General features: G+C 37.0%; 1 non-coding gene across 1 annotated transcript; it reads right to left on the bottom strand.

Annotated features, from left to right (window-relative positions):
• Positions 1-8,553: 8,553 nt before the first annotated feature.
• On the bottom strand, positions 8,554-8,626 carry TRNAV-AAC (transfer RNA valine (anticodon AAC)). Its single transcript has one exon. It is a non-coding gene; the product is annotated as a tRNA-Val (tRNA).
• Between the last annotated feature and the right edge of the window lie 5,209 nt (positions 8,627-13,835).

The raw sequence follows: 13,835 nt of genomic DNA, 5'->3' as shown, positions 1-13,835 counted from the left end.
CTCCATTTGGTGCTTGGCTGAGTTCTTTATCTCTTCATTTGATGTTTTAGGGTTTCAGGATTGTTCTATTCTCTGTTCGGCTTAGTTTTTTGGATCTTTGCTGTGGAGGGACGGTGTGGTGCTTCTGCCTAGAGCACCATTTTGCTGGAACTCTGTAAATAATTTTTTTTAACTAGTTTTGCTTGTTTTGTTGGGGAGTGGGTCTGCAGAGATCCTTATGCTGTTTAACCTTATTTTTAAACATTAAACATATCACAGAACTCTTGCCACTGTTATTCATCACATTACTGAATGTTATAGCTGCTACAATGAGTCCAGAAAAAAATAAAGGCATACATATTGAAAAGGAATTAGTAAAACAGTCCTTATTTGCAAATGGTATGATTTTTTACATAGAAAATCACAGAGAATCTAAGCTTAAGAAAAAACCTCCTAAAACATGTGAGTTCAGCAAGTGCACAGTATACAAAAAAAATCAATCATATTTCTATATCTTAACAATGAAAATGTGAAAGCCAAAATTAAAAACAAAACATCATTTACAAATGTTCTGAAGAAAATACTCTTAGGTTTAATTCTAACAGAATATGTATAGGATCTGCAGACTGAAAATTTCAAAATTCTGATGAAGGAAATTAAAGAACTAAATAAGTTGAGAGTCACACTATGATCACAAATTGGAAGACAAAACATAATAAAGATGTCAGTTGTCTCCAAATTGATCTCCAGATTAATCTCAAGTACTTTACACCTTCCAGTGAATTTTTCTTAAAAAACAAAGACAAGCCTATTTTAAAATTTATACACAAAGGCACAGGTCCTTGAATAGCTAAACAAATCTTGAAAAAGAAAAATTAAATGGAAGGGATCACTTTACCCAATTTTAAGTCTTACTATCCATCTACAGTAACAAAGGCAGTGTGGTATTGGCAAATGGTTAACCAACATAGGTCAATGGAGAACAATAGAGAATCCAGAAAGAGACCTACACAAATATGCACAACCAAATTTTGACAAAGGTGTGAAAGCATTTCAACGGAGTTAGCGCAACAAATGGTATAGGAGTTATTGGATATTCATAGAAAAAACAAATAAAAAGGAAGAAGAAAGAAAAAACCTCAACCCAATCTTTACTCCTTATACAAAAATTAACTCAAAACAGATCATGAGCTTAAATAAACAATGTGAAACTATAAAACTTTTAGGAAAGTAATCGGAAGAGAAAATGTTTGACATCAAGGACTAGGTGAAGAGTTCTTAGACTTGACCAAAAAAGCAAGATACCTAAAGTAAAAAAATTGATAAGTTGGACCTTATGAAAATGAAAACATTTTTCTCTTTCAAAGAGTCTGTAAACAGGAAGAAAAGATAAGCTACAGATTGGAAGAAAATATTTGCAAAGCACATATCTGGCCAAGTATTTCCATCTGTAATATATAAAGGACTCTCAAAATTCAATAGTAATAAAACAATCCAATTATAAAAACAGACAAGAGAAAAGAATAGACATTTTACCAAAGAGGATATAAAACCAAAAACCAAATCTGTTGCCGTCGTGTCTATTCTGACTCATTGCAACCCTATAGGACAGAGTAGAACTGCCCCATAGAGTTTGTAAGGAGCACCTGGTGGATTTGAACTGCCAACCTTCTGGTTAGCAGCCATAGCAATTAACCACTATGCCACCAGGGTTGGTAAATAAGCACATGAAAGAATATGCAACATTATTAACCATTAGGGAAATGCAAATTAAACCACAATGAGGCATCATTACAGACCTATCAGAACGGCTAAAACAAAAAATTAGTGATAACATCAAATTCTAGTGAGGATGCAGAAAAACTATATCATTCATACATTGCTGGTTGGAAGTAAAATGTTACAGCCATTTTGGAGAATAATTTGGCAGTTTCTTTGACTTTAAACATCCACTCACCATACGATCTAGCAATTGCGCTTTTCACAGAGAAATGAAAACTTATTTATACAAAATGTTGATAGCGGATTTATTAAAAATATCCAAAAGCTGGAAACAACAACCCAAATATCCTTTATCCATATAATATTAAGTAATAAAAATGAAAAGACTCTTAATACACGCAACTTGGATGGCTCTCAAGGAAATTTTACTGAGTGTAAAAAGCCAGTCTCAAAAGGTTACATCCTCTATGCATTGTTTTATGTAACAATCTTGAAATTACAAAATTATATAGATGGAGATTAGGTTAGTTATTGCCTGCGTTTATGGTTAGAGTGAGGGAGGTTTTTGCAAAAAAAAGAGCACAAGAATGTCTTGTGGTGATAGAATGTGTACACATATAGCAGCTTTACACATGCAACAACTTGAATGAATCTTGAGGAAATTATGCTGAGTCAAAAAAGTCAATCATAGAAGGTTACTTAATGTATGACTCCATTATTAGAACATTTTGAAATGTCAAAATTATACAAACAAAGTACAGGTGTCTAGGAGTTAGGTATCAAGGAGAGGGAGGTAGGTGGGTGTGGCTCTAAAAGTATACCATGAAGAACTCTTGTGATGAAACTGTTCTGTATTTTGACTGTATCATTGCCAATATCCTGGTTGTTATACTGTAATGTAATTTTGAAGATATTACCATTGGGAGATATTACCACTGGGTATAGGGTACACAGAATCTCTTTGAATTATTTCTTACAGCTGCATTTGAATCTACAATTATCTCAAAATAAAAAGTTTAACTAAAAAAAATTAAGTACCACCTCACATACACTAGAATAGCTAAAATTAAAAAAGACTGACCATACCAATTTTTGGCTATGATGTGGAGCAACTGGAACTCATATATTTATGGTGGAAGTGTAAAATGGTACAATCACTTCTGAGAACTCTAGCAGTTTCATATAAAGTTAACCATATACTTAATATGGGACAGCAATTAAAATCCTAGGTTTTAACCTAAGATAAATGATGGCATATGTTAACCAAAAGACTTGTATAAGAATGTCCACAATAACTTAATTTCTAATTGTCAAAGCCTGGACAAAATCTAAATGTTCTTCAAGAGGTGAAAAGTTAAACAAATTGTGTTACATTCATTCAGTGGAATACTGTTCAGCAATAAACAAAATGGCTTAGTCTCAAAGTTATCGTACTGAGTGAAAGAAGTCAGACAGAAAAGAGCACATGCTCTTTGATTCCATTTATAGGTCATTCTTTAAAAGACAAACCATAGGGACAAAGATCCAATGGGTTGTTTACAGTGGTCAGATATGGGAGAAGGTATTTACTATTAAGGATCAAGGTCAGGACTTTTTGTTTTGATGGAAATATTCTACATATTGAGAGTGCTAGTGGTTACACTAGTGATTACCATTGTTAAAAATCATTTAACAGTACCCTTAAAATATGTGCATTTTACTATATGCAAATTATGCCTTAATAAAATTTATTAAAATAAAACCACAGTAACTGTTCAGCTAGCAGGTCCAACAATACATCTTTACTGTCCTACCTCAGGGGTATATAAATTCTCTAGCCCTGTGGACTTACTACCAGGCTGTAGTAGAAACTGAATGCTTGACCAGGGGCCACAAGTTACCATGTGACTTGATATGCTTATCATAAACTGGATGTTGTCTTGATCCCACCAATAACGTACAGTTGCATGTGCACAGTAGCACTCCATCATCAAACGGAAGTGATGCATTCAGTATCAGGCTCAAGTGGGACAGTAAAGACATATTGTTGGACTTGCTAGCTGAACAATGGGAATAGAGAAAAAAACAATTTGCCAGATCAGTATCTGCATGTCAGGTGCTAGGATATGTGTTGATTTACTCAAGCAAGGAACCCATATCTGGAGCAGCAGCTAAAATTTGAGTCACCACCTGATTTTTTTTTATTATAACTCACTGTAATTCTTCAAGATCAATACGTCCTTTGCACAAGCCAAATAGGTGAGTTGAATGAGTATGTGATAGGAATCATTACCTCTGGCACTAATCTCTGCAATCCTTCCAGGAATTTTATCTACTTTTTTTATCTACTATTTTTGCAGCCATAAGCAGTTCTATTGTCTCCTACTTGGCCTTTCATACCAGACTAGCACTCTATGGGCCAGAGAACTAGCATGGGGATTCTGCCAGTTGCTGAGTATATCTATTTCAGTTATGCATTCTGGAACTAGAGAAATAACCACAGGGTGTGTTCTAGGATGCACTGGGATGACTGTGAGACAAATATAAGCTAAAACTCCATTGAGTACCTGACCTCCATAAGCCCCTACACTGTCTGGTAGTCCAGAGTGGCATTTTAGGGTCTCTATGAATTAGTGTCAACTCATAGCCAGTATCTAATAATCCCCCCAAATTCTGATTATTTTCCTTTTCTGATGCACAGTCACCATGGTATATGGCCACAGGTCCCACTGGGGAAAGCTGGGAGAAAGAATAATACTACAATTTTTTCCCAGAGTAGCATGATACTTCCTCAAGGGACCCATTTTCCCCTTTTAAAATGGGCCTGTGAACTGGCTCAAGTCTGGAAATTTATTGAGATGCAAATGATTCTCTGTTTTGATGATTCAGGTCAGACTTCTGTTCACTAGACCTGGATATTTTCAGCTTATATAGATCAAGGAAGACTTTATTAGGCTGCCTATCTATTTCAGTTCTAGGAACACTGTGATCTATTAGCCAACACCAAAGTTCTCTGTGAGTCAGACTGTTCTGATTAGTGCTTTGACCCTGTTGTACATTACTGTAACCACATCTACCTTATATTTGCCAATTAAATGCTAACACTTGGCCCCTGCCACCCCAGGACCCAATCATCCCCATTGTGTTTAAGGATTCTAGTTCTGTGGTAAAAAGTTCCTACTATAATTTCTAACTTATAGAAAAGAACAACCACAGAACTCTTCAAGGATGCTAGGACTCTCTTCACAAGTTTATTTCTCATAGCTGTGATGAAAGGTGTGTCCTCTAGACCCTCCTTTGTTGGATAGTAAGTCTTACATCATAAATCCACTCTAATATTCCAACATTGCTAAGCTTTTGGATACCTTCCTCTACAGTATACCAAGGTAGTTTGGGCATTTCAACTTCATTTGGTGTAGACCATCTTTAGGTTCATATTTCTGTCAACTAATCAAGCAGATTGTTAGAGCCATTTTGAGCCCCTCTAGCTAAAACATCCAATCCAGAATCTCTGCTTAGTGGGTCCATATCAACAAATTCATCCTGGTCCAAGTTTATATTCCTTACACCTTGATACTAAACCCTTAAGACCCATTCCCACATAAATTCCCCAGGTCACTGTCCATATCAGTTGACAAGATCGTGCAATTCTTTTGGTGTGTACAATACTTTTTCATGGTCACACTTTATACGTTGCTCTTTGGGGTCTTCTGGAACTTCAGTGTAGTTACAGGTGCATAATCAGAGAGGTGATGTGAGTAGGTACTGAGGAGGATCAATAGTGCTTTTCAAGGTAACTACATCAGGAAAGGAGTTTAGCAACTTTAGGAAACTTAACTCCTCATGTAGGGTTGGAAGGGCTTATTCAACTGGCAAAGAAAACTCAGCGGAATTTAGGGGTGTCTTTCCCAGCTTCGTCATATGCTCTATTCCAATTTTCAGGATCCCATTCCTTCTCAATCAATGCTCTAACTTTACCAAAGAGACTCAGAGTTTGGGAATTCAGTTTGTGTTGTAATTCAACCACTCACAGGATTAGACTTTGGGCTTGGTTTCCAGAAATTTCAGCCTTGGAACTACAGGAGGTAAGGATTTCTTTTAGGGAAGGAATGGGTAATTTTAGGAGCCCTGGCAGCACAGTGGTTAAGAGCTCAGATGCTAACCAAAAGGTCCAGAAGTTCAAATCCACCAGCTGCTCCTTGGAAATCCTATGGGGCAGTTCTACTCTGTCCTATAGGGTTGCTATGAGTCAGAATTGACTTGATGGCAATGAGTTTGGTTTTTGGTTTTTAATGGGTGATTTTAGATCCCTTATGTAGAAACTGAGCTGTGAATTCAAAGCCTTCAAATCACATTTTTCTTTCCTCAAATTCTCCATTATAGAAGCAACCAATCTACCACATTATACTTTTTATTTTTACTAAAATATACTAAATATTTAGTGACCCAGAGCCTTGCCTTATATAGGCACTGACTACAGGCATCTAAAGGAGCCCTGGTGGTGCAATGGTTAAGAGCTTGGCAGCTAACTGAAACGAACCCACCCAGCCTCTCGGTGGGAGAAAGACCTAGTGATCTGCTCCTGTAAAGATTACAGCCTACAAAACCCTATGGGGCAGTTCTATTCTGTCACATGGGGTCACTAGCAGTTCTACTCTGTCACATGGGGTCACTATGAATCAAAATTGACTCAATGGCACCTAACAACAAAGGTAGTAATTTGAATAAATGTTTTGTCACTTAATTCCTTGTATTACCAGTGCCCTCTTTGTCACTGGAAACAAGATTGTAAATGTCTTTAAATCTAATCAGATCAGAGAACTGATTCCAGAACATTCTTGAGGCCAAATTCTGCATTCGTTATGGCTTAATCAGAAAAATACAGCCACTAGGAGACTCCCTATCTGTCTGTCTACCTACCTACCTACCTATCTGTCTACCTACCTGTCTATGTATCTATCTATGATTTGTTACAGGGATTTGGCCTTGCATATTTGTGGAAGCTAATTAAGTAGTCTAAGGCTGTTGTCTTTGGGACTGATGAATGGAACTTGAAGTCTGCAAGGACACAACTCTGGGAAGGGAAAATGGATGTAAAGTGAGGTGACCAGGAGTAGAGTAGAACCCACAAGCCTGAGGTGAACTCCCACAAGGATGAATGGAAACCCGTGTCAGTTTTTGTTACCACTGGTGTTGGTGGGATGAGTATCCTGAAGAATCTTGGGCCTTTCCTCATTGAACTAAACACATACACCTGGCCCAGGAGTCAGAGTAGCTGAGAGAGGATTCAGGGGAAGGGAGGGCAATTGTAGACTCATCTGGTGCTTCACACCAAGGAGATGATTCAGCAGATCAGTAATACTGTGTGTGAGTTACAAAATAGCTTTTGTTCCCAAGAATCTCCCTTGTGATCTACCCCAACCAGAAATATAGAAAAAAAGGAATTCTGGAAAATGTGGTTTAGCCTAGCCAGGAGGGCATGTTATTAAGCCACCAGAACTAAAAAGAGGCAGGATGGAACTTGTTGGGGATGAGGGATATGTTCTATGTATTGACTCTGGAGAGGGTTACAATAGCGATTTTGTCAAAAGTTATTGAAAGTACACTTAAAATATGTCAATTTTACTGTATGTAAATTATGCTTCAATAACATTGATTAAAATACAACCACGGTAATAAACTGTCTGCAAAAATCCTACAGCAAACATCATAGTTAATGGTAGAATATTGGAAACTTTCATCCCGAGATTGAATATGAAACAATGGTGCCCACTGACAACCATTTTTTATCCACATTTATATTGGTGGTCCTGCCAGTTGAAAGAGGCATGGAAAAAAATACAGAAGATATAATGATTGGAAAAGAACAAAGAAATGCTATTATTCCTGAAAGACATATTTGAATAGGTACAAAATACAAAGGAATCTACCAAAAATTGATTATAATAAAAAGTGCATTTAGCAAGGTCACAAGATACAAATATAAATATTAATATATATATATGCATATGCCTAGGAATGCATCTAACAAATGATGTGCAAGACCTTTACTGAAAATAAAACATTTTTGAGAGAAATTAAAAGCAACCTAAGTAAATGGAAAAACACATTGATATTCACTGATTGGAAGACTCAATATTGTTAAAATGTGGATTCTCTCAAACTGATCTACAGATTTAGCACAATCTCAATCAATATTTCAGCAGGTAATTTTGCAGAAACTCATAAATGTTTTGAAAAATTCATAAGGAAATTAAAAAGACCTAATTCATGGAATAGGTGCACCAATACTGAACAAGAAAAAAATAACCTGGAGTACTTACACTGCTAGACATAAAAAACATAAGCCATATTAATAGAGATAGGATAATATGAGCACAAAGATAAAATAGAATGGAATTCAAAAGTAATTCCACACACATAACCGTCTTATGGCAAAGTTGCCAAGGCAGAGTAATGTGTAGAAACAGTCTTTCCAATACATGGTTCTGGATCATTTTGGTATCCATAAGTAAAGAATTGTTATCTTGACCATATCTCATTGTATTGAAGATACACGATGAAGTAAGTGTTCCGAGGTGAAGAGTGATGAAGCCTGTAACTCCCTGTGAAATAATTTCAGAAAAAATATATAAATGGAGCAGATATGCAAAATGTTAACAATTGTTAGAGATATGTCACATGGGCATACATTGTACTTTTTAAAAATTTAAGGTATATTTAAAAAATTGCTTAACAAAAAGTTAAAGTAAATATGTGCATCTTTTTGCTTCATTTAAATGTAATAAAACAATTGTATTTTCTCTGACTCATTTTACGTAAAATTATTTCCTCAGCTTGTTGAGTTTGGGTCTAGTGGAACAAAAGACACGCTGTTTCCAGCCGGTTTCCAACCAGGGACCTTTCGCGTGTTAGGCGAACGTGATGACCACCACACCACAGAAACATCTCAAGAAACAGCTCTTCCTTTATTAGAGTATAAGAGAGCATAACTGGATGCTCTGCTTTCTGATACGTAAAATTTGTGTTTTCTTTCAGAACTAACGCATGTTTACTATGTCTTCCTTCTTTTATAGATTCCATCTAATTTTAAATAAAGTAAGAAAACTCAGTGACAACCTCTCTATCAAAACCTTTGCCCGGCCGAGACAACAAGGGTGGCGGGCAGCGATGAGAGGTTTCCTGCCTGACGGAGGCACTTTGCAGGATACGGTCATACCCTTCGACTGACAGACCCCTAATGCGTCTCTAATAGTTGCGAGTTTCTGCATTAAGGGATGAAAGTGAGGATTGTAATATATGGATTTTGTCCCACCTTTCTTTACTTCCTTCTTTTTCTCCATCCTGCTCTGGGAATCGCAGTCGTCCTTTTAGGCAGGCTCTGCGCATGCTCGCGCGCACGCACACAAACACACACCCTGCAGGGACTGGATCCTAGAAGAAGCCCTGCCAGAGTGCTCAGAGACTTGTTGCCTCAGCGGCAGGTGGTCTGCTCTGAAATCATCAGGCCTGCACTCCCCTTCACTCTCCAGCCAGGAAGGGAAGGACACAGGACAATACCCAGAACCGTTCCTGTGCTTACAAATCTCGGCTGTCGTGGATATACTTTTTTTGGATTGAGACAAGGTGTATACGTAGTTCCACCTTCCCTGGTAATTTCCCAGATATTTCCACATTATTCCACAGCTCCTGCTTCTCATCCCAACCCCATGTCTCCTCTCCCAGGAATCTGTTAAATAAACACGATTGTATTAAATGCATGGGGTTTCTGAATAGTCTGAATAGTCTTAATTCATGTTTATTTTCATGAAAACTTTCCCACTGTATACTGAATAAATAGATTTATAGTTGAAATATGATGGTGGATCAATTTTATAAAGGGTCACTATGCATTTGGTCAGAAATATAAAGTCTTCTTATAACATTGTTTTAAAGGAAAAATAAACAAAACATATTCAAATTACATTGTTAAGGGTGTGGGACCTGTTCCACAAACCAGGAAATGAACTTTTAATTTAGAGATAAATTAACATGATGGTGTATTTAGAGACAGGAACATCTGATTTGCCTCAGACAGGATCCTAGATATGGAAATGAGGTCTTGAGGGTGGAAATGATTTACTGAAGGACAGGCTGTGATAAAACAAGTACCAGGAATCAAATTTTCTGACTTGCAGTGAGGATGCTCTTTCTAAGAAACAAAGTTACTGTTTCTATCTCTTGTTTCACTTGAAGTTGTAAGAATGAGAATTCTGTTCCAGAAAACAGGAGTAATATTTTTAAATCATCTGAGAGATAGACTTGATTATAGTTTCCATGAATCCTTAGCCTTTAAGACCTGAATTCTTTTTGTGTCTCTGAAATCCTCATTGCTAACTCCTCCCTTCTTCCAAATCCATACCATCTTCTATGATTCCCTTTACACCATTTTAAGAGCACAAACATACCTGCCTGTTTCAATGAAATAAAATTTCCTCTCAGTTCCTTGATCTTTTTATCCATTACTTTCTCTCCTTCCAGCTCTCTGTATACTATTCTTGCTATGTCCATTCTTCAACCCCACATGGACATGCAGACCATTGACTCATTATCCCTATCCAATGAGTGTTTTGTTTCTTTATCTAGTTTATATTCACAGTATATCATTTTGATAGCTTCCTTTCTGCTACCCCGACCTTCAATTTGTTGGTATCCCTTTGCCTCCATTTTTTAAACTCATATTGCTAAACCAAAGCCCTGAAAAATAAGCCCACTTATCCTCTTTCTCTATCCCTCCACTTGAGCAATCCAGGGTTGCTGAAAAAAGTCTTCAATCAGGTAATCTGGTTATGGTAGGAATTCATAGTCACCAATCTCAGATGAGTCCTCAATCTTGTCCTGCAGTGCTACTTCTTATCTGTCCCATAACCACTATTGCAAACCTCTCCCAACCTCTGTGTTATCCTTTCTATCCCACTTGCTCTTTCCAGAGGATTTCTCCTATTTTACAAAAACATTGGATGTGAACTGCCACATTTTTCGTTTACCAAACTTATGTCAGCCTACACCTATGTTCTTTCTACTCTTCTCTCCTGTTATAATAAAGGAGCTGTTTCTCCTTCTAAAACTAGTCCCTCCACCAACCCAGCACTTTGACTCACATCGTCTCCAGCCTCCCATTTCTTTTCACTTTGTCCCAACTCTCTTAACTGAATTTTATTGCCTTTTAAGTATGCTCAACTCTCTACTATTAAACTAATTATAATTGAACCTTGCTTTTGATTTTATCAACTTTCTATTTACTTCTCTTAAGAGAAAATTTTCTCCAAACTGTTGTTTTTACTCACTAACACAATAAATAGTCTCAATTAGTACTGATTCTTCTTTCTACTATAATAACTTCTGAAACTGTGCTAGCTCCAAAATAGCTTTTACTAATACCACTAGTGACCTCCAAGTTACTAAATTCAATGGATATTGTCCAACTTTTTTTTCTTACCTGTCTCCTTAGAAGTGTTATGCAATGTTGAACATTCTCTACCTTTTGAAAGAACTGTAACTTTAACTTCAGGACAGTGTTCTCATTTTTCTTCCTTGTTGCTTTTGCAAGTGCATCTTCTTTGAACCAACCATTTAATGTTTGAATTCCTTAAGATTCGGCCCTTTTTTATTCTATAATCTCTTCCTGAAGAATTTCATCCATATTCTCTGCTTCAGTTATGGCCTAAACACAGTCAATTCACATATTTATGTCTCCAGGCCATTCTTATTTTCTTAGTTCCAGATATGTATATCCAGTCTTTTGTTTGATATATTTATCCCTGCTACTTTCATTCATCTATAAGCCAATAATTTCTTTCTTCCTCAGTCCTGGAAAATTTAACAACCTGATTTATTATCACTCCCTACTTTCCCATTTCACAAATTCTTGCCGACAACATTATCCACATGGGTGATCCTTCCATTACAGTATTTTTAAACTGATCTCCTCTGCTTCAATGACCTGATCCTCTAACCTACCTCAGCCATTCATGCCCATGATCATACCCTAGATCCTGTCATCATCAATAACTGAAACTCATCCATAATTTCCTGCATGCCATTCTCAATCCCTCATCTGCTCTCCTTCAAGATTACTCTTCTAATACCCAAAGTCATGCAACTGTTCACACCTCATACTGGAATTTTCAATTAACATAACCCCTTCTTATCTTCTTATCCAACTCTTTGCTTCTCTCTCACCTTATGATATTTTTGATAAAATCGCAACCTTGTTTAAATTCAGTGCCCAATCTACTTCCGGCCTTCAGCCATGTAAAAAAAAATGTGGTTGAAAACACACATACACACACACACACACAAACTATGGGGTAACTGTTCTCACATTAAATTCATGACCACTAGCCTCATGTAAGCCCACTAAATCTAGCCAGAAATAGTAATATGCTTCTGAAATCTAGTTATTCTGCCACTCATTTAGACATCTTTTCCCACACTCTCATTTCTCTTCAATCTGCCAATATTTATACCCCATTCTTGCTTTTACCTGATGTTCTCCTTTTCCTTCCTTGCTTCCCATTTCCATAATAACATAGAAGCAATACATAGGTAAATTTCACAAGCTTCCAGCACCATATCTACCCATTTCCGTCATCTGTACTTAAATTTTCTCATAATTTTTTAGAGGCAAAAATTGTTCAAAATTATCGTCTATACTCAGTGTCTCCAAATGCCCCTCTTCCTACTTAAATCAAGACTTTTCACTCAGCACTCTATCAAATCTATCTTGTAAAAGCCACCAATCATACTCACATTGATAAATCCAATAGTTAATTGCATCCCAGTTTGTGATATTTGAAATAAGGTCATGCGATCATTTTTATAAAGTGACATTTGAAGCAATTGATAACTGTTTCTTCCTTGAAACACTTTCTTCCCTTGGCTTCCAGTACACCACATGCTCTTGGTTTGCAATTTACCTCACAGTCCACACCTTTTAAAACTCCTTTGATAGTTCTTCCTGATTTTCCCAAATATTTAAAATTGGAGTATCCCAGAACTTAGACACTGGACCTTTCCACACCCACTTCTTCCTTCATGATATCACACAGTCTTATTGCTTTAAATATCACTTTTATTTTGCTGCTCACATACATAAGTCCCCACACTAGAAATCACCACCTATATCTCCAACTGCCTATCAATATCTCCACTGGAATGAAAATATGCATCTCAAACACAATCTGACAAAAACAGAATTCCAAATATTTCTCCCAAAACTGCTCCATCCATAGTCTTCTTCATTTCAGTTGATGGTAGCTTGAGACTTCTGATTGCTAAGGCCAAGCATTTTGGAGTCATCCTTGACTAAACTATTTAATTCATAACCCAAATCCAGTCCATTAGGAAAGTGTCAGTTCTACATTTAAAAATATACCTGCAGTATGAACACTTTTCTCTACCGCTAACTGGTATCCTCTGGTCCAAGTTACTACCATCTCTTTCCTGGATTATTTTATCAGTCTTTTAACTCTTCTCTTGATTTCCACCAGGACCATCTTCTTAAATATATTTTAAAAAATCATGTCGCTTCTCCCATAAAACTCCTGCAAAGGCTCCCATATCTCTCAGAGCAAAAACAAGATCCTTATAATGGCCGAGAAAATCTTACATGATGTGCAGTCTCCACTTTACTTTTGGATCTTATTTTCTGGTAATCTCCCACTTGAATCAATACATTCCAGACACATCAACATCTTTGTTTTTCCTGGATACTGTAGGCACACTCCATTCTCAGGACCTTTACACTTGCTGTTCACTCTGCCTGGAGTGCCCTTGCCTCAGATATAAACATAGATTACTCCATGTAGTAAGCTAAATAAAGCCCACCAAAGATATTAGGTCCTAATCCCTGGAACCTATGAATGTTAGCTTATATTGCAAAGACTTTGTGTTGTTATGTTGTTAGGTGCAGTTGAGTTAGTTCTGACTCATAGCAACCCTATGTACAACATAAGAAACACTGCCCAGTCCTGTGCCATCCTCACGATCCTTGTTATGCTTCAGCCCATTGTTGCAGCCACCGTGTCAATCCATCTCGCTTAGGGTCTTCCTCTTTTTCACTGACCCTCTACTTTACCAAGCATGATGTCCTTCTCCAGGGACTGATCCCTCCT

This window comes from Trichechus manatus, unplaced genomic scaffold (genome assembly GCF_000243295.1).
Source record: "Trichechus manatus latirostris isolate Lorelei unplaced genomic scaffold, TriManLat1.0 scaffold00060, whole genome shotgun sequence".
In the NCBI taxonomy this organism is placed as follows: domain Eukaryota; kingdom Metazoa; phylum Chordata; class Mammalia; order Sirenia; family Trichechidae; genus Trichechus; species Trichechus manatus.
This window is presented reverse-complemented; position numbering and strand designations above follow the sequence as displayed.